Below are 27,018 nucleotides of genomic sequence, written 5' to 3'. Positions count from 1 at the left end.
TGAATTACTGTTCTTTGTGATGTTGTGCCAGTGGTATCATTTGTTTTTCTATCTATCTATTGTCAGACGCCTTCATCCCGTAAGGGGTGGCCACGAACAAGTTGCCCTGACCTTCCGCCATTTCATTTCTCTCCTCCCAGCTTACACCCCTCTCTCTCATATACCTCTTCATTCCATCCCTCCATCTCAATCTTGGCCTCCCCCCTCCCTCTCCCCCCCCTCCACCTCACTCGCATACACTCTCCTCGTCAGTCTCTCACTCTTCATCCTCTCCACATGGCCAAACCATCTCAGTGTGTTCCTCATAACGCTTCTTATCACATCCACATCCACACCACAACGCTCCTTCACTTCCTCATTTGTCAATCTGTCTCTCCACGTGACTCCACATGCTCCTCCCAAATAACTCATTTCCACTGCTCTCACTCTTGACTTATGTCCCTCCAACAAGGTCCAAGCTTCACTTCCATACGTTAGAGTTGGTATCACAATACTGTCATGTAGTAGCTTTTTCACTTCCATGGTCACTTACCTGTTTCTTATCACTTTCAAGGATCCAGCAACCTTTCTTCTCTGTTGTACCCTTTCAAGCACTTCACCCTCTAAACTTCCATCCTTACTCATCACACTACCCAACTACTTAAACGCACTCATGTTTTACATTTCCTCCTCATCCAACCTCACTGTACATTCACTGACTTCATTTCTCATGAAGAACATAACTTTCCTCTTCCCTACATTCACCTTCAGATTCCGTTTCTTACACACTCTCCCAGGCTCATCCACCAAGCCTTGTAGTTCCTCTTCGTCTTCACTTAGCAACACAGTATCATTTGCAAACAACAGTACAGGGAGTTTCCAAACACTGCCCTCTCTCATTAGGGCCGCTCCAACATCCACTGCCCTACCTTGTATCCCTTTGATAACCCCATCATTTTGTTTTTATTTTTAATTAACTTACTGTTTTTATGCGTTGGACTCTCGTCATAGGCTTATCAGCTGGATCCGAGAGGCCCAGCAGTCCTCCTATATACCATATGTCTTCGATGTATTACGAATCCTGAGCTAACACCCACCGTACAATTTGAACCTATGCTAGACCTGTGTCATACATGACATGTGTATTGGTATTAGCGGGGGTGTTTTTCAGGAAATGTCGGCGGGTCTTCAGGTAGACCAGTAGAGTCTGTTTAAAGGCAAGTCAGATTCATAAACTGTTCCCTGTCCCAACCTGTATTCGATTCCACATTCATTAGGACAGCAGATCACTTCTCTATAGACTTGGTCATTATCACTATCATTATTTTTACTGCAACGATTATTATTTTATTATTGTTATTATTATTATTATTATTATTATTATTATTATTATTATTATTATCATCATCATCATCATCATCATCATCGTCATCATCATCATCATCATCAACATTATGACAGAATAGATAGGCAAGGTATGTGGAAGGTATTAAGAATACATGGGGTGGAGGGGAATTGTTGAGTGCTGTGAAGAGCATGTACGAAGGAGCTAGGGCAACGGTGCGAGTGGATGGTGAGCTGAGCGAGTTCTTTGATCTAAATGTGACTGAAACATGGATGTGTAATGTCTCCATGGCTGTTTAATATATACATGGATGGGGTTGTAATGGAGGTGCAAGGTAGGGCAGTGGATGTGGGGGTGGCTATAATGAATGAGGGTGAGGTGTGGAAGATTCTGATGTTGCTGTTTGCTGATGATACAGTATTGTTGAGTGAAGATGAATGGGAGATGCAAGGTTTGGTGAATAAATTTGGGACAGTGTGTAGGAAGAGGAATCTGAAAGTTAATGTAAACAAGAGTAAAGTTATGGTGTTTGAGAGGAATGAAGTCACAGAATGAACAGTGAGGTTGGATGGTTAGGAAATGGAGAATGTGAGTTCATTCAAGTACTTGGGTAGTGTGATGAGTAAGGATGGAATTTTGGGGGACGAAGTGGTTGAAAGAGTACAGCAGGGAAGGAAGGTTCTTGCTTCACTGAAAGCAATAATAAGAAATAGGGAGGTGAGTGTGGAAGTTAAAAAGTCATTGCGTGATAGTATTGTGATCCATACCCTGACGTATCGAAGCGAGGCATGGACTTTGCCAGAGGAGAACAAGTCAAGAGTGAGAGCAGTGGAAATGAGATACTTGAGAGGAGCATGTGGAGTGATATGGAAGGACACGTTGACGAATGAATAAGTGAAAGAACGTTTTGGGGTGGATGTGGATGTGGTTGAGAAAATTAGAAGAAATACACTGAGGTGGTTTGGGCATGTGGAGAGAATGGAGAATGAAAGACTGACCAAGAGGGTGTATGTAGGTGAAGTGCAGGGAGGGAGAGGGAGGGAAAGACCGAGGATGAGGTGTAGGGATGGAGTTGAGAGGTATATGAGGGAGGGTGGAGTGAGTTGGGGGGAGGGTAGTCAAATGGTGGGTTACAGAGTGACTTGGAGGCGTTTTGTCTGAGGCCACCCTTTGTAGGATAAGTGCGTCGGGCTATAAATAGATAGATCATTATTATTATTATTTTTGTTGTTGATATTGTTGACATTTGTTGTAACATAGTTCTATTACTTACATTTTGCACGACACATTTACTTCATTATTGGTATTCGAACACATACATTATGTAGTCCCAGGCAATTTTTAGAACATAATTTCTTGTGTACTTGGGCGATTTTATGTACATTTATTCCCTGGCTGTTTTTAGATACAAACTGTCCTGGTTGTTCTTTAGGCAAATTTTATCCTGGACGGATTTTAGGCTCCCATATCCTATATAAGGCCTCACCGAAGCTTCAAGGATTCGTTAGCCATTCCAAGAGCAGAGAGAGCACAGGCACACCTCCCACCCAAGGTAAAAGAAGGCGTCGAGGGCGATAGGATCCTAAGGGGATTGACACCTTGGGAGAAAGAAGACCTCGGCAACTAGGGTGGCAGTATGGTATGGTACGGTACTGAGTTACGGTTCGGTATGGTATTTTTTTCACCTGTAAGTACGGTACGAAATTACAGTACGGAATTTCTTTTAAATACGTCACAGTATGAAATTACGTTATTTTTTCCGTATCTTTTCCATACCCATTCCGTACTTATTTATTCAAATATGACTATCCACTGTCCAGAATAATCTAAATAACAAAAAAATATTGACTTTTAGATTGGGTAACCTAATTACATCCCTGATGAATGTTCCATTTTAACCCTCCCAGGCAAGTTGACACGAATTGTGTTCTTTGTGGTTTGGCAATTACACGCACGTTAATGCGAATTGCTTGAAAAAGCAGAAAAAATGCCATAAAAGGAAAAGTTTTTAGCCGATTTGCATCAAATTTGGACGCGTTCTAGCAGGTGCATTCCTCTTCCGAGGTGAAGACTTGGCAACACTGTACAGCCTCCCAGGAGGCTGCTCGTAGCGAGAAACCTCAGTCGATCACAAGGAGCCAGGCTGTGAGGCTGCGTTGTGTGTGTTGTCCCTTTAAATAGCCCTAATTTTCCCCCTCCTGCCCGAGTCGAAGCCCCAATGGATTGAGTATGATAATATATTATTTCTGAGCATAATTTGAAGTGATTTTGATGATGGATCATAGATATATATCTTGAGTGCCTGTTATCAGTCGTTAGGCCTAGGGGCAAGAAGCGTGTTCACTGCAGTGGGGTTTTGCCATTTCGCGTCCCGTGGGCCCTATGTTGTGAGTACACATATGTATATAGAAAGCCAATACCTAAACTGTATAGTGTGTGAAGGCTATAGTGGCTTGCTTTGTGATATATTGGAACTAGCATGCATTAAGTACACCATAGCCAGAGTGTGGAATGGGGCAGGTGTTACCTGTACACCGTAGTCGGGAAGGGATTATAATAGGTGTTTAGGGATGGCTATTGTGATTGTCATATTGTATATGCATATGAACTTATGTGAAAAATAAGGCCAACATGCTACGAGTGTTCATGAAAGAGTGTGGTGTGCGCCAACATAGCAGTGTGTTGTAAATCTCGAGGCAAAAGTGTTGCATCACGGTCACGTTGTACCGTAGTAAGGAACATAAATAACTGCAGCGGTAGGGGGTGGAATAATTGTGGTAGTCATGTAGGGCTATTTGCCTATGATTTAGTGTAAAGTGTACGTGAATTGAACTGTGAGTGTTTATGAAGGGATAATTTTAGGGTGTGTAGTGTAGGTTAGCGATACCTTCATGGCAGGTGTGCAGGCGATGTCAAGACACCAGGCAACAAAGTGTGTCATTGAACAGGTACTGTAACTTGCTAAGACATTTAGTGAGAAGCTATACGCTATGTACAATGAACGTGAAATGTGCTGCGAGTGTCTGTGAAGGAATTCTGTGGATGCATAGTGAAGGTTAGCGGTACCTTAGCGGCAGATGTGTGGGGACGTCAGGTCACCAGGCAACCATGTGCTTCATTGAACAGGTACCGAAACTTGCTAAGACATTTCGTGAGAAGTTATACACTATGTACAATGAACGTGAAATGTGCTGTGAGTGTCTGTGAAGGAATTCTGTGGATGCATAGCTTAGGTTAGTGATACCTTAGTGGCAGGTGTGCAGGTGATGTAAGGACACCAGGCAACCACGTGCATCATTGAACAGGTACTGTAACTTGCTAAGACATTTAGTGAGAAGTTATACTTTATGTATAATGAACGTGAAATGTGCCGCGAGTGTCCGTGAAGGAATTCTGTGGGTGCGTAGCATAGGTTAGCAATATCTTAGCAGCAGGTGGGCAGGTGATGTAAGGACACCAGGCAACCACGTGCATCATTGAACAGGTACTGTAATTTGCTAAGACATTTAGTGAGAAGCTATACTTTATGTACAATAAATGTGAAATGTGCTGCGAGTGTCCATGAAGGAATTCTGTGGGTGTGTAGCGTAGGTTAGTGATACCTTAGTGGCAGGTGTGCAGGTGATGTAAGGACATCAGGCAACGACCGACGTCAGTGGACAGGTACTGTAATGTGCTAAGACAGTTGTTGATTATTTATGACTTATATAAAATGTTTGTGATATGTGTCACGAGTGTTCGTCCTAGTGGAGCGTACACACACACACACACACACATACACACACTACAGTATATAACTCCTCATCTTCAAATCCCACAAGGTCCTTCAGTCCCTTCAACACCCATGGATGAAGTGAGTTTTCCAAATTTTGTTGATATGTATATTGACCTATTGTCAATACTCCTATATTTTTCACACAAATAACCATTTTCTCTTACAACACATATGACAGAAAGTACAGCTTCATTAGCAGTAACTAGAACAAAGTAGTGTTCATGTCTAGTAGGTTATATCACTTACAAAACAACCCTTGGAGATTTTACAGTCTGTACATGAAAGGGAGAAAAAAAAAGAAAAAAGCCTTTGGGAGCATAGTCTTCAGGCAAAGGGTGAGGACATTGTTTTTTGTTTTTTTTTTTTTTTTTCGTGTGCGGTAAACCTAGGTAGCGATTGGAAGAGTAATCTGGCTTTGTCGTCCTATTGCTCAAAAATTATTGGACGTATCGACTTCCTATAAGAACCATGATAAAGAGCAGTAAATTTTACGTATGTTCCTTACGAAAATATAAGCCTTTGGGAGCATATTTTTTAGGAAAAGGGAGGGGAACGGAGTGTGTTTTATTCTCGCTGGCAACAATAGTCGAAAACGCTCGTCAGAGTAATATCACTTTGTCGGCCAATTACTCAAAAACTATTGGACGTATCGACTTCCTGTTGGAACCACAATAAAGAGCAGTAAATTCTACGTATGGTCATTACGAAAATATAAACCTTTGGGGGCATATTTTTTTAGGAAAAGGCGGGAGAACGGAGTGTGTTTTATTCTTGCTGGCGGTAATAGTCGAAAACGCTCGGCGGAGTAATCTCACTTTGTCGGCCAATTACTCAAAAACTGTTGGACGTATCGACTTCCTGTAAGAACCATGATAATGAACAGTAAATTCAACGTAAGTACAGAACATAACAATGTAGTATCTCTGATAAAAAGTCGTTGTTACTTAGGCGGGAGTAAAGCATTTGCTGTGCGTGTATGACCAAAGTGACGCACGGCCGTGAGTACCCAGTCATTTTTTTGCGATTTACTCGGAAACTATGAGGCGTATCGAAAATCTGTTTTGCCGAGGGGAAAGCTCATGAAATTCTACACAATATTATTAAATAAAAACATAAGGTGTGCGAGAAAACTGCTGCAGGAAAGGTCCCTAAACAAAAAAGAGTTTTTTTGAAAAAATGGCTTCCAGTTATTGGCTATTTTCTCGAAAACTACAAATCGTATCACAGCCAGATATTCCTCATTAGAAAGCAGATGAAATTCTTTATGAAAACTTCTCATAACATTTTCCTGTATGGTGGAAAGCATTCGAATGGTGATGTTGGGAAGTGAAATTGACATTGCAAAATGTTTATTCAGGGCCTCCTAATGTTGTTTTATTCGTGCTCCCCTTTTTGTGTGTGTGCTTATCAGCTAGAACAAACATCAACGTATAAGATCATATAGGTTTCATTGCAGTGTATTGAGGTTTTGGTGGCGAAAATAAGGCGAGAATACGTGTTTTCAGCAGCATGCGGGCGGGATGAGCAAGCGGCCAGTTCAAGTAATATTGTGTGCAGGAAAACTTACTGAAACTTATGCATGCGCGAGAGGGTTAAAAGCGCCAGGCATAGCTGCTGCACCACGCCTGAACGTCCACTCTATGCAGTTTCCACACTGTCTCTATAGACGTCCCATTAACTCAACGTACCTGTACATAATGTCATGCCTTAGTTATATATCAATCTGATTACACATTTTGCTTTATTACTTTCCCTTTCAGGTCATTCAAACTGGTTGATTATAGATATAGTGTTATAGCATGTAATTTTTCCTTTTCATACTTTCCTATGATATTTCCATGTCAGCTTTTCCATGCTGGATGATGGTCTTTCTCACTTTTTTCTGCTAGTTTTAACTGGAGGGTTTGGAGGCGGGGGGAGCCTTCTTGCTTTATTGTATTATCCTCCTCCTTCAGAATGTAGAATTAGGTCTCGTAGTCAGACTACTCTGTAACAACGAGCCTCAAAAGGACCATAAGGTCTGTTGTTGTTTGTTTTCCTGTGTATTCCTTTGTATTTCTTCCTTCCCTCTACTCCACCTTCCCTCCCTCCTTCCCTATTCTTAAACACCTTCCCTTACCGCTCCCAACCCAGAATGTCTAAGTCCCTCTTTCTCCCCCCCCCTCCTTCTCTTTCCCACAGACCTTTCCATCACAGTGCTGCTCCCATTTTTCCTTCTCTACCTCACAATTCTCACTATGCATTTTTACCTCTCTCTCTCTCTCTCTCTCTCTCTCTCTCCCCGGCCTTCCTCTCTTCTCCTCTATTTCGTTCTTTTTTCTCTCCTTCTCTCTCTTTTGTTTCCCAATGCCTCCCTCTTTTGTTTCTCTCTCTGCTCTCTTTTCCTTCCTATCCTTTTCCTCTTGCTTCTCTAAAATCATTTCCCTCCTTAAAAGTCATCTATCTCCCTTTCTGCCTCGCACTTATCCACCCATTCCCCCCCGTCCTGCACCTGATGTCTGTGAGGGCAGCAGGTCTATCGCGCGTAAAGACAAGCCAGGTAATAGCTGCCTTGATCTCGTTAACCCCTACACCGCGGGCTTGTTTACCAATGACTTGCGTGTGCCGCGGGGTTATTTGGGCTCCGACAGACTCTCAAAAAATATTTGCCAAAAATCAGTTATTAGTCCTAGAATAATAAAATTACATATGCTTAAGGCACATACCTTCAGCTTTCTCCTGGAATGATTGTTTAGCCTTCGTCGTTACCGTAGGACTTGTGGAGACCTCTGAAGTAGGGTAACGAAGTCTCCACTTTACACTTCCCGACAACCCGTAATATGATTACCACAGCCAGATACAAACGCTATAAACACTATTCTACAATTTTCAAGTAGTTTGGGATCCATACTAAAAAAAAAAAACACTGTGAAAGCAATGGAAATTACGAGCGCGTCTGATCGTCGCACTGGCACTAGTTCGCTCTTGGTAGTCTGTCATTTATTATTCATAAAACCCCTCACACTTTATATTTCTATTACTATATAACACTTATATATATCTACAGTCTTTATCCATAAGTTTCCTTCAGTAGTATTAGTTTATTGTCACTGTAGGGATTCAATTTCTTTCAGTAAAATACATAGCATTCACTTTCTCATCCTGTATACTGGCATTGAGAGTGAATGTCACTTTCATCTTCACTCTCATAACTCATAGCATTCAGACATGCTAGAGTGAAACTTTCACTTTCATTACTCCTAGGGTATATACTCGTATTCTTATAATACTACTCATTTTACATTTCTATTTACGTTCTCTATTTTATTTACGTAATTTACATTTCTATTTTATTTACACTGTGTTGTGCACTGTCACTTGAAATAACTTATAAAACTATTTTCCATTGTTCACGTATATTTACATTCATTACTTTCACTTGCTGTTTACACATTTTTTACAATTCCACTTGCACTGTTTTACTCAATAGAAAGATCGTAGTCACTCTTTTATCAATTGTCAGCCCTTTACCTCTTTCCACACGAGGTTTAGTAGGGGGTAAAGGCCACAGGGCCATTTGCATGGGGGTGAAAAAAGGCCTTGAAGTCAGCAAGAAGAAACATACGTACTCTCGGTTCGGAAGATGAGAGTGAACTGATAACGGAGGACCAGCGTGGAGGCCTGCTAGGGGTTATTCAGAGTTACCAATATTACTTCTTGAAACAGCTAAGTCTAGCACTGATATGATTGGCAGGAAATCTAGACAATACATTATAAATTTGGTAGTTCCAGGTGAATGTAAATATCACTTAGGCTTCTCCCTTCCCTCCTTACATGTATATTTATTACGAAAATAGATTAGAGGCCTACTTAGGAGATATATATTCAGAGCTATCAATGTTATATCTTGAAACAGCTTTGTCTAGCACTGATATGATTGGCAGGAAATCTAGACAATACATTATAAATTAGGTAGTTCCAGGTGAATGTAAATATCACTTAGGCTTCTCCCTTCCCTCCTTACATGTATATTTATTACGAAAATAGATTATACGGCATATTTCAAGGGGAAAAAAAACAGCGAAAATTAGCGAACGAGTGCACGTGAGGTGTTGTCAGGTGATAATTAGCCAATTCCAGGTGTATGGCACTCTCACTTACCTTATTTCTTTATTGTATATATTATTTGGTATAAGAATAGGACATAGGGCTTATTTCAATGGATGAAATAAGTGAAAAATTCCAGGGATGATTTACTTAGCATAGCACGGCCGGGTAGGCGAGAGGATAGGGTAATGGAGGGGGGGTAGGGAGGGGAGTCAAGAACGGGGAGAAATGGCTAAATTGTCAACAATGGATGGGAGTACAGATGAGATTAGGAGTGCTGACTAGTGTTGGACATTGGCAGTACTGATAGATGATACAAGTCCCCACTTGGAAGCACGGGTGAATTCAAAATAACACAGAATCACAAAAGCGACGCCCCGCGGTATGATCCCTTGCTCCCAAGCGTCACGAAAGCGACGCCCCGCGGTTAAGGGGTTAAGCCGCCTAATCTGAGGGGAGCGGGAGACCAACTCATATTTCTGGCACCTTGATTGTGTGTTTCCAGTGGTGGTGAGAGAGAGAGAGAGAGAGTTACATAGATGCTCAGACTACATGGGCAGTACAGTCCCTGCAAGATGGTCCGGCCTTAAATTTAAAACTGATCTTACCCACTGATCATATTAAACTGCCCGCGTGCCGGCTATTTTTAGCCCTCTGGGTCACCCCAGTGCCGGCCATTATTTGACCTTTTTTTTGGCTAAAATGATAGATTTTGATGTGGAAACAACGAATTTCGCCATTAAAATGCTCACCGAGGCTCAGAAATGAGTTTTATTGAGTCCTGCATGCTCTTGTATAGGTATAGCCGCTCTCTCACGCTCACCACGTACGTGAGAGAAAGCCATTTTCTATGTAAGGTATACTGAGGTATTTATGCTGGGAAGGTATAGCAATGTTCAGTACACTTTTCTGATTACTTATTACTTCAGCATCTATCACAATCTGCGTGTCTTTCTCACTGTGAATGCATTATCTTACACTTACTTGAAGATAGGTTCAACCTGATGTCGTTACATACAGTCCTGGCACTTACAAGAAGGTATTTACATCCTGAGTTCACTATATAGTCCTTACACTTACAAGAAAATATTTACAACTTACACTTGCATGAAAATATTTACAAAAAAACTCCACTATGTACAGCACTGGGTGAGGCACACAGGCAGAGTGAGGCAGAGCGAGCATGAGGAGGGAAGCGAGTGAGCGTATGGCCTTGACAGCCTGAGGAACGGTAGAGAAACAGTTACCTTACATGCCTGCCAATTATTACCCGCGAATCTTGAAAAATGCGGTCACAGTGAAGTTTTTTATTTTAGACTGTTTTAAAACGGCACTGGCAATGGCCGCAGAATTATGCCAGACCGTTTTAAAACGGCACTGGCACGCAGCGGGTAAAACTCTCACCATGCAAATATGCGGTATTGCTGTGTCTTCCATTTTGCTTTCAGTTCTGCTGCACTGTTTTTTTTTTTCTCTCTCTCTCTCTCTTTCTCTCTCTCTCTTTGTCAAGACTTCCATTCTACTCTTCAGAGGGGTAGGATGGGTCTGCTTGATGGAAGTAGGACGATCTTTTTACTCTGGCACGAATTATCATTATTTGAGTCATGGGTTCGGGGCAGGGAGGAAAAGGAAATTCTGTATATACGGAGCAAGGTGAGTAGGTATGAAGGTGGGAGGGAGCTGAGGTGGAGCAGATGGGATGTAGTCCTGAGGGATCATAGGTGGGGCCAATAGAGTACAGTCTTGAAGGGGTAGGTGTGGAGATGGGGGTATATACTGGGGAACAGGGTTGTTAGGTGGGGGAATAGGATGGGTCATGAAGGATGAGGGGTGATAAGGAGCGAGCGGTGGAGGGGATTGGGTTTATGTTAGGGAGGGTTGAACCTGTACAGGTACTTGAACAATTTTCTTTTTCTCTTTTTTCTTTTTTTTTTATGTGTACATCCAGTTGCTTTCTCAGCAACTCATTTTCTTTGTTAAGGACCGAGTTTTTCATTTTCAGAGCAGCTACAACATGGTAAAATCGTGAGTTTTGTTCATATTTACTAACTTTTTTTTCTGACAGATTTAGCAGAACAAACAGTTGGTATAATTTCCTTGATCGTGTATAACCATTAAGACATTAATACACATATGGCCACACATATATCGACTTACAGGAGCCATTATATAGCATGTTGTGTTATTGCAGAGATGTTAAGAGGAAAGAGAAAAGAGGTACTTTGAAAACGGAATATTGGTACTTTGTGTAGAGAGAGAGAGAGAGAGAGAGAGAGAGAGAGAGAGAAAGAGAGAGATTTTAGAACAAGATGTACACAATCAAGGTCACATGGCAAAATCAACGAAAACAGTTTCAAAATCTGATTTAGAACGCACTTGGTTCAGGATTCAGGATAAGCCAAAAATGAAAAGATTTGAGGTTAAAGTTGAATCTGCGTGTGTTGTAGTGTACTTGTGTGTACTTGACGCTGAGAGCATCTAGTGAACTGTGCTTGTGTGCACTAGTTTATTCATTATTAGCACTCAAAGATCGTATTTAGAGCAAGAACGTCCTTTCGTACACACCCAGTTCAAAACAATCTCTCATAACTCCCTTAAAACGATGACGAGTATAGAGTTCCCTTTTTCAACCTCTAGATTTCTTTGACATTACCTAAAAAGGACTGTCATACTCATATGATTAATACTGACGGAGAACATAAGGAAGCAACATTACTATTTTCACTATAATTGTGAATATTTAGATGTACGATCATCTCATGGAGCTGCCCATACACTTGATCACACCCTATGGCTCATCGTACGCAAGATGTCCCACATCTGTGCACTTTAGCGATGTTCCCCTCTATGGTCTTCGTGGTCCCAAGTCTAATAGAGTCTAATATTTCTGTCTTTGTTTTACTTATTTCTGAAGCCAGATTACTTTCTACAGTTTAGGAGGATTTTTCAACTAGATGGGTCAGATACAGCATCCAGTAGTCCTTTCATTGCAAAGAGGTCAGTCCTGAGAGAAAAAAAAAAGAGATAGTAAAAACAAAAAGTTAAATATGTCACACATTAGAGGAGTTGAAGATCCCAAGAGAATTTGTGTCTCAAGAAATATATTGAATCCCCTGAGCCACTTTTACCGACTGCCAGTACTTGCGTTTCTTAATACATCTGCTCTTTTTCACTTCATATTTATTCCCTTGTCATGATGTATAATAGTTTTTCAACTGCGCCATGTCATGTGAAAGTACACTACACGATCCCAGGTAATGCTGGAGCTGGGTTGTGTATAGAAGTATGTGCTTTAACCCCTTAACCATGGGGTGTCACTTTCGTGACGCTCGGGCACAATGGATCATACCGCAGGGTGTCACTTTTGTGATTCTGTGTTATTTTAAATTCTCCCGGGCTTGTATCATCTATCAGTACTGCCAATGTCCAACACTAGTCAGCACTCCAAATCTCATCTGTACTCCCATCCTTTGTTGACAATTTAGCTATTTTTCTCCGTTCCTGACTCCCCTCCCTACCTCCCCTCCATTACCCTCTCCTCTCGCCTGCCCGGCCGCACTGCGCCGAGCAAATCTTCCCCGGAATTTTCCACTGATTTCATCCATTGAAATACGCCCTATGCCCTATTCTTATACAAAGTAATATATACCAAAAAGAAATAAGGTAAGTGATAGTGCTATACACCTGGAATTGGCTAATTATCACCTGACAACATCTCACGTGCACTTGTTCGCTAATTTACCACTGTAATTTCCCCTTTCAAATATGCCGTATAATCTACTCTCGTAATAAAAATATAAATATATGAAAGGAAGGGAGAAGCCTAAGTGATATTTACATTCATCTGGACCTATTTATTTTTTTTATGTATTGTCGAGATTTCCTACCAATCATTTTTTTAGCATGTACTGCTAATGTCCTACAATAGTCAGCACTCCTTCTCTCATCTGTACTCCCATCCATTGTTGACAATTTAGCCATTTTTCCCCGTTCTTGACTCCCCTGCCTACCTCCCATCCATTACCCTCTCTCCCCTCCCCATCTGACCTCCATTACCCTCTCCTCTTGCCTGCCCGGCTGCACTGCGCTAAAGCAAAGCTTCTCCGGAATTTTCCACTGATTTTATCCATTGAATAAGCCCTATGCCCTATTCTTATACAAAATAATATATACCAAAAAGAAAAAAGGTAAGCGATAGTGCTATACACTTGGAATTGGCTAATTATCACCTGACAACACCTCACGTGCACTCGTTCGTTAATTTACCACAGTAATTTCCCCTTTGAAATATGCCGTATAATCTATTCTCATAATATAAATATATATAAGAAAGGAAGAGAGAAGCCTAGGTGATATTTACATTCACCTGGAACTACCTATTTTTTTTATGTATTGTCGAGATTTCCTACCAGTCCTTTCTTAGCATGGAAGTTAGCAGCTGTCACCCTGTTGTCATTGTCAACCCTTGCCTGCCCATATACGCCATGTCATTCAGTTCCTTGTCGTCCTCTGAGGTCAAACCATGTTGCACTCGCGCCCCGTCATTTCCGCCATTTCTGCACCCATTGCAAAGGGCCCTGTGACCTCAACCCCTAGAAAAACTCATGGGGGAAGCAGTAAAGGACTAAAGTGACTCTGCTGTGGAACGTGAACTTGCTGAATTATCAATGATAATGATGGATAGTGACTTTGATCTTTCGGGAGAATCGTGTGATGAGCCGGGCTAGGAAATTGTGACAGAAACTCCTAGTACGAGTGCTTCAGTGTCCCAAGTTACCCCTAGCTCCAAAGGAAAGGAGCCCTTAGTTCAGCAAGGGAAAGAATTTGGGAAGGGAGTGAAAAGGCGGCGGGTTAGCCCTGGAACAATGGCACTGCATGACCAAGCCCGCCATGAGTCCCGAGGTGAATCACCTCCCCACTCCCCCAGCCCTACTTCACTAATTTCTTCCTCATCTTCAGCGGAATTTTCTCCTGAGTCTTCGTCATCAGAGTCGCCACCACCACCAACAGTGAAGGCAGGCCGTAGGGGAAGAGGTAAATCCCTGACAAATAAAAGTAGAGTAGCAATACAGTAAGGGCTGCTAGTGCTACACGGCAACCTAGAGTCAGTGAGAGTGACCTTAAAACACTCCAGTCTGCCTCACAGCCACCCTTCACCCTCACCCACCCTACACCGCCACGACAGGGAATCCTGGATGCTTTCGCGTGGACGGAAGGTTCTGATTTAGTCCCTGAACATCTAAATTTTGACGAGAGTTCCTCAGGGATACAGCCTGCCTTCACTCCTGACGAGGATGCTGAGTGTGTGGGCTTCCTTTTGGCTTTCCTCGATGACGAAGTCATGCAGCACATATGTGATGAGACAAACAGGTACGAATCACAACGTCCTGCAAGTGGTGCAAGTGCAGCGAAGATGCAACAGTGGACCGTGCTGGGAGTGCAGGAGCTGTATGTGTTCTTCGCCCTCATGCTTCTCATGCCACATGCAAAAAAGCATGAGTTGGAAGAATACTGGTCCATGGACCCCTTACTACCCTCACCTACCTTCAATAAGTACATGGCCAGAGATCGCTTCCGGAACATCATGGGAAACCTACACTTCGCCAACAACGATGTACCTTCCCAAACCGACCAACTCTGGAAGATCCGGGAGATTCTGAGCAGAATGAAGGATAAGTTTATGTCATTCTTCCACCCCTTTCAGAAGGTTGTCATAGATGAATCCTTGGCTTTGTTCAGAGGACGTCTTAGGTTTGTACAGTACATTCCAAGCAAACGCCATCACTTTGGAATCATGTTCTTTGTACTGTGTGACTGTAAGATGGGGTACATCCTTGACTTCGTCATCTATTCAGCCAGCACTGTCGATCTGGACAAAACACACCCCCTTGGCTTCTCAGGCTGTGTAGTGAAAGTGCTGCTTGAAAGGTATTTTGGTGGGAATCATGTGCCGTATACAGACAATCATTATACAGCACCAAAACTTGCTAAATATCTTTCAGAGCACGGCATCGGCTCCTGTGGCACTGTGAAGAGTAATCGTGCCCACTTCCCCAAATTCCCAGAGGCAGGAAACTCACAGCGAGGAGACGTGCACCTACACAAGTCTGAGAAGATGCTGGCAATACAGTGGCATGACAAGAGGGTCGTGCACATGCTCACCACCGTACACAAGGGGGAAATGAAAGACAGCGGGAAGGTCGACCGTAGGACAGGCGAACCTGTGAGGAAACCTGATGCTGTCATTGACTATAATATCAACTTGCGGCTGGTGGACAAGTCCGACATGATGATTGGAGAAATCGACTGCCTCAGGAAGAACACTAGGTGGCACAGGAAAGTTTTTCTGCATCTCATGGACATGACGTTGCTGAACGCCTTCATCCTGTACAAGATGAAGGTAAAGCCACCCAAGTCCTTCTCCCTGAGGTTGTTCGCCAGGACTTGCATTCAGCATCTGCTTGAAAGATATGGTAGGGTGACAGCAGCAGGTCCAAGGCGGCATGTAGTAAGACTTCCCGACAGACTTGAGCAGAGGGCGTACATGGATCGGCACAGACTGGTGCAAATGCCTGCCACAACCAAGAAGAAAGCTGCGATCCACAGGTGCCAGGTGTGTGCACATACCACCCGACGCACACCTGAGCACAAACGCACCTCTTGGCAGTGCGCTGAGTGCCAGGTTCCCCTCTGCGTTACCTGTTTCTTTGATTACCACAGCCTGAAGCAGTTCTAAAAGTGCAAGTGGAAAATGTAAATAATGTGTAAATAATGTGTAAATAGCAAGTGAAAGCAATGGATGAAAATATGATGGGACAGTGTCATATTGTTTTATAAGTTACTGCAAGTGACAGTGCATTACATAGTGTAAGTAAAATAGAAGTGTAAATATTGAAAATACAATAGAAAATGTAAATAGAAATGTAAATAATTAGTAATATAAGAATATGAGTACAAATACTTGAAGTTATGAAAGTGATAGTGAAACCTTGGCTCTCTACGTATTTTACTGAAAGAGAAATTGATTGCCTACAGTGACAATAAACTACTGTTACTGAAAGAAACTTATCAATAAAGACTGAAGATATATATAAGTGTTATATAGTAATAGGAATATAAGGTGTAAGTGTTTTTATGAATAATAAATGACAGGACACCAGCGGCGAACGAGCGCAAGTGGGAAGGTCATACGCTCTCGCAATTTTCATTGCTTTCACAGTGTTTTTTTTTTGGAGTATGGATTCCAAACTATTTGAAAATCATAGAATAGTGTTTCTAGTGATAATATCAGGCTGTGGTAATCATATTACGGGTTGTCGGGAAGTGTAAAGTGGAGACTTAGTTACCCAAATCCAGAGGTCTCCACAAGTCCTACGGTACTCGAAGAAGGTTCAACAAACATCCCAGGAGAAAGCTGAAGGTATGTGCCATAAGCATATTTAATTTTAATATTCTAGGACTAATAACTGATTTTTGGCAAACATTTTTAGAGAGTCTGTCGGAGAGTGAATATGCCCGCGGGACACGCAACTCAGATCAAAACAAGCCCGCAGTTTAGGGGTTAATACTCATTTCCCTTCGAATTTTCCTATCCCTTTTCTTTCGCTGTGTTTTTCTCCCCATCGTAACCAGTTTCTGCATCTTTTCTCCTCGTCGTAGCATATTCTCTTTCTTTCACTGCGACGATTTCTCCCCCTCATATTTCTTCATTCCTCCTATAATTACCTTTTCCTTGCTGCTCACTTTCTTTGAGTCCAGTCCATGTCAAGTGACAAAAGTTCTCCAGCACAAAGGACAAGGAGAGCAGAAAGTATCATTAAAAGGGCAAAGTCGAGGGCAAGAGAGAGGCTGTCTCACCTCATTAAGTACTGCAGTCGACGTGTGGGATGTGGCGAGGAGAGAAGGAAGGAAAGTGATGAGGCAGGGGATGGAGAGAGGTAGAGTGAGCGAAGAAGAAATAGGAGAAAGAGAAGGAGAGAAATGCTGGTTGGGACAAAACGGGACTAGTGCAGTGAGGACGTATGCAGCGAACAAGCATATTGCAAAAGAGGAATGGAGGAAAAGAAAACAATGATACGAAAGAGAGGAGGACGAAACAGAAATGATCAAGCAGTAGAACGAAATAAATGGAAGACCAAAAAAGGAGGTAGCAAATGTACGAGCAAGAGGTACGAGAAATAAAGAAAATACTGAGGAAAAGGATTGAAATTGTAACAGATACCAAGAGAAAAAATGAAGGACAAGAGAAATAGGGACACAGGGACGCTGCATAAGGTAAGATAAAGAGCAGGGAAGGACGAAGAAAGAACGAAGGGAAAATGATAGTGGACTCATCGGAGTGTATGGGGATGTATGGTTGGGATGGATATTGCAGTGGCAGAGTGGCTACAATATACTCATATGGCCCATGGAACACCTGTACCAACATCTATATTCAGGCACGGATTTGAGGGAGGTCGTGGAGACGTTCGTTTCCCTTATTTTCGGCAGACTAATAATTACCTATAATTAAAGAATGATGTTGTTTACCAAAATATGTGTACTGGGTATGGCTATATTATTGTTCTCCTCTGATTAAACCATATAAAACAAATGAGCATTTCCATACTTTTGCTTCTCAAGTTCCATGAGGTAATTTTGCCGAAAATCACCCCCCCCCTCACCACCGTTAGTTTCTTCAAAGTGCTGGATCCAGCCTTGACATACTTCCAGAAGTCTTGTCCCGAATGAAAAATCTGTTGGTAACATGGATAATATAAAACGATATTCACTGTTTTGAGGAGCATAATGACGACAACTTTCTTCCAGTTCGTTTCGAAATGTATTTCCTTAACTGAGTAAAACAGACTGGCGGCACCATGAAGAAAAGGAATTGATGAAAAATTTAAATCCTTCACATAGAATGATTTCCAACAAACCATGCACAATGTGAATGGCGACATCAAGTACTACAGACGTACATAAGTAAGTGTTTTCCATTTATCTAAAGTCCCAGTTGTAGCACTGGATTAAGAAACAAGGAGCCTGAGAATGTTTTCACGGTCTTTAAGGCAAAGTAAGTACTGACACATTGATACATACAAGATATTAAAATCTAGGAGATATTGCCACTGTATGATGATCTACATTCGCCTACCTATTTAACTGTTTCTTTACTTATGTAACAGCATGTCGTTAGTGTTCTATTCAGTTTTATAAGAAGGACATTTCCACCTTCCTATTTTTGCCATTTCATTCTCCTTTACATATGTATCAAATACCTGCAAAACTTCTTTCACTTCTTCCCCAGGTATATAACTACTGCGTCGTCACAAAAATTATTCTGCATCCTAGGCTCTGATAAGCATTTGTAACGACCAGCATGATTATTTTGTGAGAGTGGCACTTCACAGTGTGATGCAGTGTGAAATTTAAATTATTTTTTCTCAACTACGGATAATAACATGAACTGGGAACAAGATTATCTGTAAGCAACATAGTATTGCTGGAAATATTACTCTTGCCTATATAAAGAAGGAATGTCTGGCAAGCAGGGAAAAGAGTGCCGAATAAGAATTTTTTGTATTTATACATCAAGCATATACATTACATACGCCATCATAATTAATAATTTAAAAACAATGGACCGTCTGTTAGAGTAAAATATCATATACCCGCATCCACAAAGATCTCAAGACCATTTCTTATCGTAACACTGATATATTATTATGTTGAACGTAACTGAGATGCTGCAAGGAAGGGAGAGAGTAACTAACCAAACCATGATATTTCCAAATTCTGCTACACAGGACTAGAATTAGAGGTTGACTGGGAGTTACTGGTAATTAAATAATTATGGCAATGTCGATGTTATTTAATACATAGTAGTAATTGGTTAATACCAGGCACTTTGTGCAACCTGAAGTCAGTGAATTAAAACTGATTCAGTCTACACAGACCTGACCTTCGGAGTAAACAGCAAGAGTCATGATGTCTGTTCGCGTCATATCCACTAACATGTGTCTAAATCATGAGTTTTATTAGTCTTCATAGTCCGGTGTGTCATACAGTGCAACTAAATAAAGGTGCAGTATATATGTATGTGTTTGTTTGGCTACATCAGGATGGAGCCCACCACTTTCCTTTCAAAACCTTACTAGGCTTCCCCTCCATGAACATTCCATTCGGTTTAAGTAAAGCACTCTTATCAACCATGCCACTTGGGCAATAAATGTTTCTAAATCGGATAGAACTGCCAGTGTTTGTTAAAATATCATTAGATTGTACCGAAATATCCTGGAGCAAACCCTGTCACGGTATCGAATGCATTTATCAGCAAATCCTGCAGGTAGTGGCTATATTATTGGGTCGTTTATTCATAGCCCGTGTGAGAGAGAAACATGGAGTATTAACCAGCAGCTCCTGCACACTAACGGCGAAATACTGACGCCACCCACATAATGGCATCAGTAATACGATACGAATACCTGCCGGGATGACTGGACTGGCAGTAAGGAGAGCAGGTGGAGAAGGATAGAAGGGAATAAGAAAGGATACGAAGAGATGAGATGGAAAGGAAAGACGATAGAAAGAGTGTATGAGTGAAAGTGAAGCGACATAGTGGAGAGAGTCGAAGCAAACTGAAAGAGAAGAAGAAAGAAAATGAAAAGATGTATATAAAAACGAAAGAAAATGAAAGAAGAGAAGAAAGGAAATAAAGGAAGGCGGTGGAAGCAGACAAAAAGGATGGAGCGAAATAAGGGAGATGGGGCGGAAGGAGGTGGAGGAAGATGAAAAGAATGGAGCTAAAATAAAAAAGAGAACGGAAAAGGGAAATTGATGAATGATGAAATGGTATAATGTTGGTAAGTTAAGTGAAAGGGATTATGTCAAAGAAAGGTTAAAAAGTGATCAATGAGGGAGCAGGAGAACTGAAAGATAAACTCACATAACAGAGGAATTAAAGTAAAGGATACGAGAGTAAGCAAAAATTATAAGTGTAAGTAAATAAAAAAAAATGGTAGATGTCATAAAAGAAGTAGAGGTAGCAAGACTACACTTGTAAGCGGCAAGAAGAAAGGGAGAAGAGGAACTGAGAAGGAATAAAGAGAGAACACGAGGAAAGAAGAGAAAAGAAGTGAGCTGGGAAGAAGAATGGAAGGCTAGAAGAAAAACCGAAAGAAGAACAATAACAGTAAATGAATGAGGAGAGTGTGAGTGTGACTGGCCTGAATCTTGTAAAGTAAAGAGTGGTAAAGGGGAAGGTTCTGAGAGAGATGAATAAGTGGGGGAGCGTCAGAAGGTCTAGCCATAAAAGAGGGTAAGAGTGTCATGAGAGAAGGTAAAGAATAAAATCGATATATAAAACAGAGGACGAAGATTAGTTTGGAAAAAGTGGAATAAAGGAGGTACAAGTAGAAGAGGAAGAGGGATATATAGAAGAGTAAGACCAATATATCGAGAAGGGGACGATGTTGGGTTGGGAAAGAGTGCGGTATAAGAGGTCGAAGGGAAAGAAGGATATGTGAAAAAACAGAACCAGTATATGGAAGAAAGGATGGTGAAGAGTTGAGGAGGACTGGGGAAAGTGAGAGCAAGAGGATGATCGGGATAAGGAATGGAAGACTTTTATTGGTTAAAAGGTGGAAAGAAAAAGGTAGGACAGGAACAGTAAATGAAGCACGGAGAGAAAAACTCAACTCTTCCCCTACGAGTTCTCATTAACCCGCCGAGTCCGAGCTGATTTTTCACCAATGCCTCCCCCCCTCCCCCAATCCCGGCAGAGTTTGGATTTTTGGAGCGGCTCAAACCACTTTTTATGAGGAACAATGGAAAATACCCCCCAAAAGTGCTCATTTGAGCTTAGAAATGCACTGTACAGGTGACCCTCCCCACACCTGGTGCCGTCTTCTCTAGAGCCGCGTTGCTGCTCTCACATTTTCTATGGTAAGGGTAACTATTCCAAACCACCCAGAACAGGCAGATATTTGTTCATTTGGCACGAATTTATATATACCTGTATAGTACAAGAATACATTGGTTTTTACACACTAGTATAGGCGATATAAGCGTTCTTTCACTCACCGAACACATAAAAATCGCCAATTTCTTGCACCAATGACTCACTGTGACTGATGTTTCAACTTACATTCCAATTTTTAACTTACATTATACTTTTCCACAAACATTATACCAATTTACACCTTATATAACAGTTATCACATATTGTTACAGGTCTTACTACTGGAGTGAGCGTCATATATTGCAAGCACACACAGTATCAGAAATGCACTAAGGTGTGGTATTCCCAGAAACAGGGCTCCATGCACAGTCCTATGTTACATTCAACACATTCGTATCTCGTGTCTTTTTTCAGAGTGGTTGGTCTTGCTTTTGGGTGACTACATACATGACAGCAGCGCTGAGGTCTACAGGTAGGACAGTTCGGTTAAGGAGTGATGATGCTGGAGAAGTGGCATCCAGTGAGGTGTAAGGGAGTCTGGCCGGCAGTGGTGGGGCGGGGGCGGTTGTGTAGCCTTTCCTCTGCACATTTGGAGATTAGTTCACAGGACAGCTCCCTCCCAAACCCCTCGAAGGTCTCTAAGGGACCTGTAGTCAAGGTGTGGAGGTATTGGGCATTGAGGACCATGATGTCCAACAGGTGGAAAAAAAGCTTTTTGTACCGCTTCATCGTGGCCCTGGCACACTCCACACTGGAAATCATTGAGTCAGACTGGTCAACCTGCCTCATGATGACACTGTAGTCAATTACTGACTACTTATACATGAATTTTAAATACCCTGTATAGATGTAATGAAAAAAAAAAAAAACTACAGTATAGCATAAATCTGGTAAGACTTGTCAGCATTGCTTTTGCAACGTTGTCAAATGGAGTGACACGGGAGATAGCCTTGCGTGTGTGGCTCATACACGGTCAGTCTCCCGCCATGGAAGCTCGCCCATCAAAATTCAAAACAAGAGAAAAAAAATAAGGAAAATAAAAACAGAAGTAGTTAATTTAAATATAAATATGAGAGAGAGAGAGAGAGAGAGAGAGAGAGAGAGAGAGAGAGAGAGAGAGAGAGAAGCACGTGTGTGGCAGCGATGTCGCAACAGAGCTAGCGGTGTGAGGTCTTAGGAGGCCCCACCCAAACCGCCTTCATAAAATAGAAATCCTATAATAAAGATCGGCTTATTTTATGTTTTCCACGATATTTATTTTCTAACAATCTTATGTCTATTTAGGTATTCACAATTATTTACACAATATTACACATTATTTCACTGTTTTAGTACTTCTTGACAATGTGACTTCCTAAAGGCTGGCTATGGTCAGTGCAAGTGTACTCAAGCACCCATACACTCTCCCCCACATCCCTCATGGCCCCTTAGTAGCCATCCCCACCACCCCACCCAACCCCACCCCTCCCGACCCCTACCCCTACCCTGAACCTGTATCAGCTGGTTCCAAGGTCACACTCTTCCTGCGTCAGCCTCCCACCACTCTCCACCACAGCCCTCCTCACTGCTGGGCTGCCCTCTCACCCCCGCCTCCTCTTCCGACCACTCAGCATGACCCCACGCACCAGCCATGCAGGGACAATACTCTGAGTCAATATGGAGCCCTACGAATATCAAACATGCCCGTGAAAAATTTAAACATCATATGACATGGACTGTAGGCCTCTACCAACAAGTCATATGACATGGACCGGTGCCTAGGGGTTGAAATATCTCTATAATGCCAATCTGATTTTTTTTGCCTCTGCCTTGAATGAATAACCCCCTCTAGCTCTGTTATTCACAGAAACCCATCTTTCCATCTACTGATCCATTTCAATACAGTTTTTTCTGGTTACCATCACCTCACAAACTTTCGAAAATAGGGTAGCACTTATTGGTATATTATAAGAGAAAACACAGGTGACACAGTCATCAACTTCACTTCTACTAAGTTTGATTACTCATGATGCAAACTAAATTACTTTAACATAACCAAGTATATCTGTATCATTTATCGTTCTCCCAATGTTTCACCGGATCCTAGCGTATTTGACTATATCCACACAATTTACCAACCATATCCCCACTCTTACTTCTGAAATTACCATGTTGGGTGATGTTAATGTCCATAATGTAATACGGTTATTGCTTTCTGCCAGGATTAATGATACTGGTCTGGAATGCGAGCTGTTTGCAGACTCGTTTAATGTCAAGCAACTGATGAAACAACCAGCCAGAATACCAGATAATCCTGACCCCAGTGCCTATTTCATGGAACTATTCTTGACTGATAACCTAGACCAGTGCAGGATAGAGGCACCATCACCACTTGAATCCTCTGACTATAATCTTATCAAAGCTTCATTCGTCAGTTGCCCCAAATCCTTCCATTCTGAACCAATCACGGTGACTAGATGGTACATAGATAGGGCTGACTGGTATGGCTTTAGGAATTACCCAGCAGATATTCCATGGCAGCATTTCTTCTCCACTAACACCAATTCTACCCTGACCCACATTAATGGCTTAATACAAGTTGGTGTGGAACTGTTCATACCCAACCAACAAAAGTACCAAGAGAACGGACTCCTCAAAATAATTCGACAGCAATTGTGCCAAAGCAGGGGCCCAAAAGTCTTTAGTATAAAATTCTTACTTAACCCATTTGCTCCCAGGGTCCTCAAAATAGGACGGAACTGGACATTTTTTAAATCCGATAAAGAAGGGAATCCCGAAGTAGGTACACCCACGAGCAAAAGTTCACCGACAGTCCCTGCCAGGCATATGTTTCCAAACAGCCCACAGAGGGAACAGCGCTCGTCCACCAGAGTAAAGGAGAAGGGAGGAAACGGAGAGAGGGAGGAGGAAGGAGGCAGCGAGACGGGAGGGAGAGAAAGGCAACAAAACAGGGGAGGGAGAGAGTGTGGCGATGGTAAATGGCATATATCGAGTGTTTTATTATTATTATTATTATTATTATTGTTGTTGTTGTTATTATTATTATTATTATTATTATTATTATTATTATTATTGTTGTTGTTGTTATTATTAGTATTGTTATTATTATTAGTCATTATTATTATTATTATTATTATTATTATGTATGAGATAAGTATAAGAAAGAAGGATGTAATCCAGTGTTAGCCATCAGAAAACGGCTGACATCTTTTCTATTTTTTGGATGATTCAAGACGATTTTTCTAGTGTGACGGAAGCACTAGTGATGTCCAAAGGGTACAGGTTTGGTAAAGTCTAGCAACCCATAAACAACAGTTTAAATTTGACCCAGACGATCAAAGACGCCACCAGAAAATTCCCATCGGCCAATGGTTAAGGAAGTAAGAAATTAATTTAATCGTGTCAGGTAATATGAAGGTAGACTGCGAGGTTGAAGGACGTAGTCTACGAGGCAAGGAGAGAGAGAGAGAGAGAGAGAGAGAGAGAGAGAGAGAGAGGCATTTGCAAGTGAAACATATAAAGGGAAATGCCTACTTTGGTGGTATTTGGAAATCATATCATTACATGCCCCAGAAACGGAAGAAGCTGATAAGTACACAGTTATGATGATAACTGTAAAGGTACTAAACATCTATCTATCTATCTATCTGTTGCCAGACGCCTTAATCCCGTAACGGGTGGCCACAAACAAATCGCCTCCATGTCGCCCTGTCCCCCGCCATTTCACTGCCCTGCTCCCAGCTCACATCCCCCCTCTCTCATATACCTCTCCACTCCATTTGTCCACCTCATCCTTGGCCTCCCCATCCCTCTCCCCCCTCCACCTCACTCACACACACTCTCCTCGTCGGTCTCTCACTCTCCATCCTCTCCACATGGCCAAACCACCTCAATGTGTTTCTCCTAACGCTTCCTATCACACCCATATCCACACCACAACTCTCCTTCACATCCTCATTTGTCAGCCTGTCTCTCCATTATGTATTAAACATAATAATCCTTATTATGTTGATGAAAAGGCAGGGTCATTGCTGCATTTTTACATTACTGATGTTACACACATACATACCAACGCTATGCGACCGATGGCGTTGCCATGCTGCGAAGTGGTCAACCAATCCCCCTTAGTCAGAGTGACAATAAAACTTAATATCTACCAACAATAAAATTATTGTACTATCTTTCACAGTTCCGTTCCTGAAGTATTTGATTATATGATACCCAAACACTTACCACCAAACTAGGCATTTCCCTTTACCTGTTTCACTTGGTAACTCCTTGTTCTCTCTCTCTCTCTCTCTCTCTCTCTCCTTGCCTCGTAGACTACGTCCTTCTACCTCGCAGTCTACCTTCATATTACCTGACACGATTAAATTAATTTCTTACTTCCTTAACCATTGGCCGATGGGAATTTTCTGGTGGCGTCTTTGATCGTCTGGGTCAAATTTAAACTGTTGTTTATGGGTTGCTAGACTTTACCAAACCTGTACCCTTTGGACATCACTAGTGCTTCCGTCACACTAGAAAAATCGTCTACTATTAGAAAAAATACAAAAGAAGACAGCGGTTTCCTGAGGGCTAACGCTGGATTACGTCCTTCTTTCTTATACTTATCTCGTACTTAATAATAATAATAATAATAATAATAATAATAATAATAATAATAAACACCCAATATGTGTCATCTACCATCGCCTCAGGCTCTCTTCCTCCCCTGTCTTGTTGCCTCCCTCTCCCTCCCGTCTCATTGCTCCCCTCCCCCTCCATCTCTCCGTCTCCTCTCTTCTCCCTTACTCTGGTGGACGAATGCTACGCCCTCTATGGGCTATGTTTGGAAACATATGCCTGGCAGGGACTGTCGTCGAACTTGTGCTCGTGGGTGTACCTATGAGCTTCGGGACTATGAGCCGATAGGCAGAGGGCAGTACGTTTAGTACCTTTCCAGCAAAATCCCTCACACAGGAACTCTGAGAGCTAATGATTAAAGTAAAAAAGTACAGAGTTCCTCAATCATTTTAAAATTGCTAGAAGCCATGGGAAAGCAGTAAGGAACCTCAGCAAATCAAACTTTCTTCACAAACAAGCATCCAAACAATTAAATCCTCCAAATGATAATAAATTATTCTGATCATCTCATGGTTCTTTCAATACAGTATTAACTTTAACAAGTCATCACCCATTCTGCTACTAAAATCTTCCTACAGAAACACTGTAAATGAACCACATGGAAATGTTAACATTCTTGCCAATACGTTTGGGAGAAGTTCTACAGTAGAGGAAATCAGTCAGAGCATTCCTGTACTGGAAAATGACTTCCGAAATTGCGTCACTAACGATACAGACTAGATACTTAAAATATATCCTAAGCAATATTTACCAACCTTCAAAGCTCCAGGTCCAGATGGAATTCCCACATTAATTTTGAAAAAAAAAAAAATGTTCCCGAGAACTTCTTACTGTATCTAAATTATTTTAGACTGCATATGTATTTTTTCATTCCCTAATTCCTGGAAAGAAGCCGACATCCACCCAATTCCAAATAAAGGAAGTTCCTCTCATCCCTGTGATTACAGAGCGATAGCTGTGACATCTTTTGACATTGTCATTAACAAGCAAATTATTAAACATCTTGAATCCAACAAAGTAATTAGAGCCTCCACAGACTCCTGAAAGTTGCCAGTGTTAGCTGGATCACTAAATAGCGTGGGGTCACTACCCGATCAGAGTTGGTATATCTTCCTTTTAAAAATTCCTATCGGAATTATTACTTATGCATAAAGTATTATACCAGTATTATGTTCATCTTAAATATTTTACTGATGCACTAAATGAGATATATATGTTGAAAAGTTCTTCATAGAGTTTACTAAAAGCCATGAAAGTTTACTGTGT

The sequence above is a fragment of the Coenobita brevimanus genome, chromosome 69 (genome assembly GCF_032717465.1).
Source record: "Coenobita brevimanus isolate Jiangsu-jjx chromosome 69, ASM3271746v2, whole genome shotgun sequence".
NCBI lineage: Eukaryota > Metazoa > Arthropoda > Malacostraca > Decapoda > Coenobitidae > Coenobita > Coenobita brevimanus.
The sequence above is the reverse complement of the archived record's forward strand: the minus strand, read 5'-3'. Positions refer to the sequence as shown.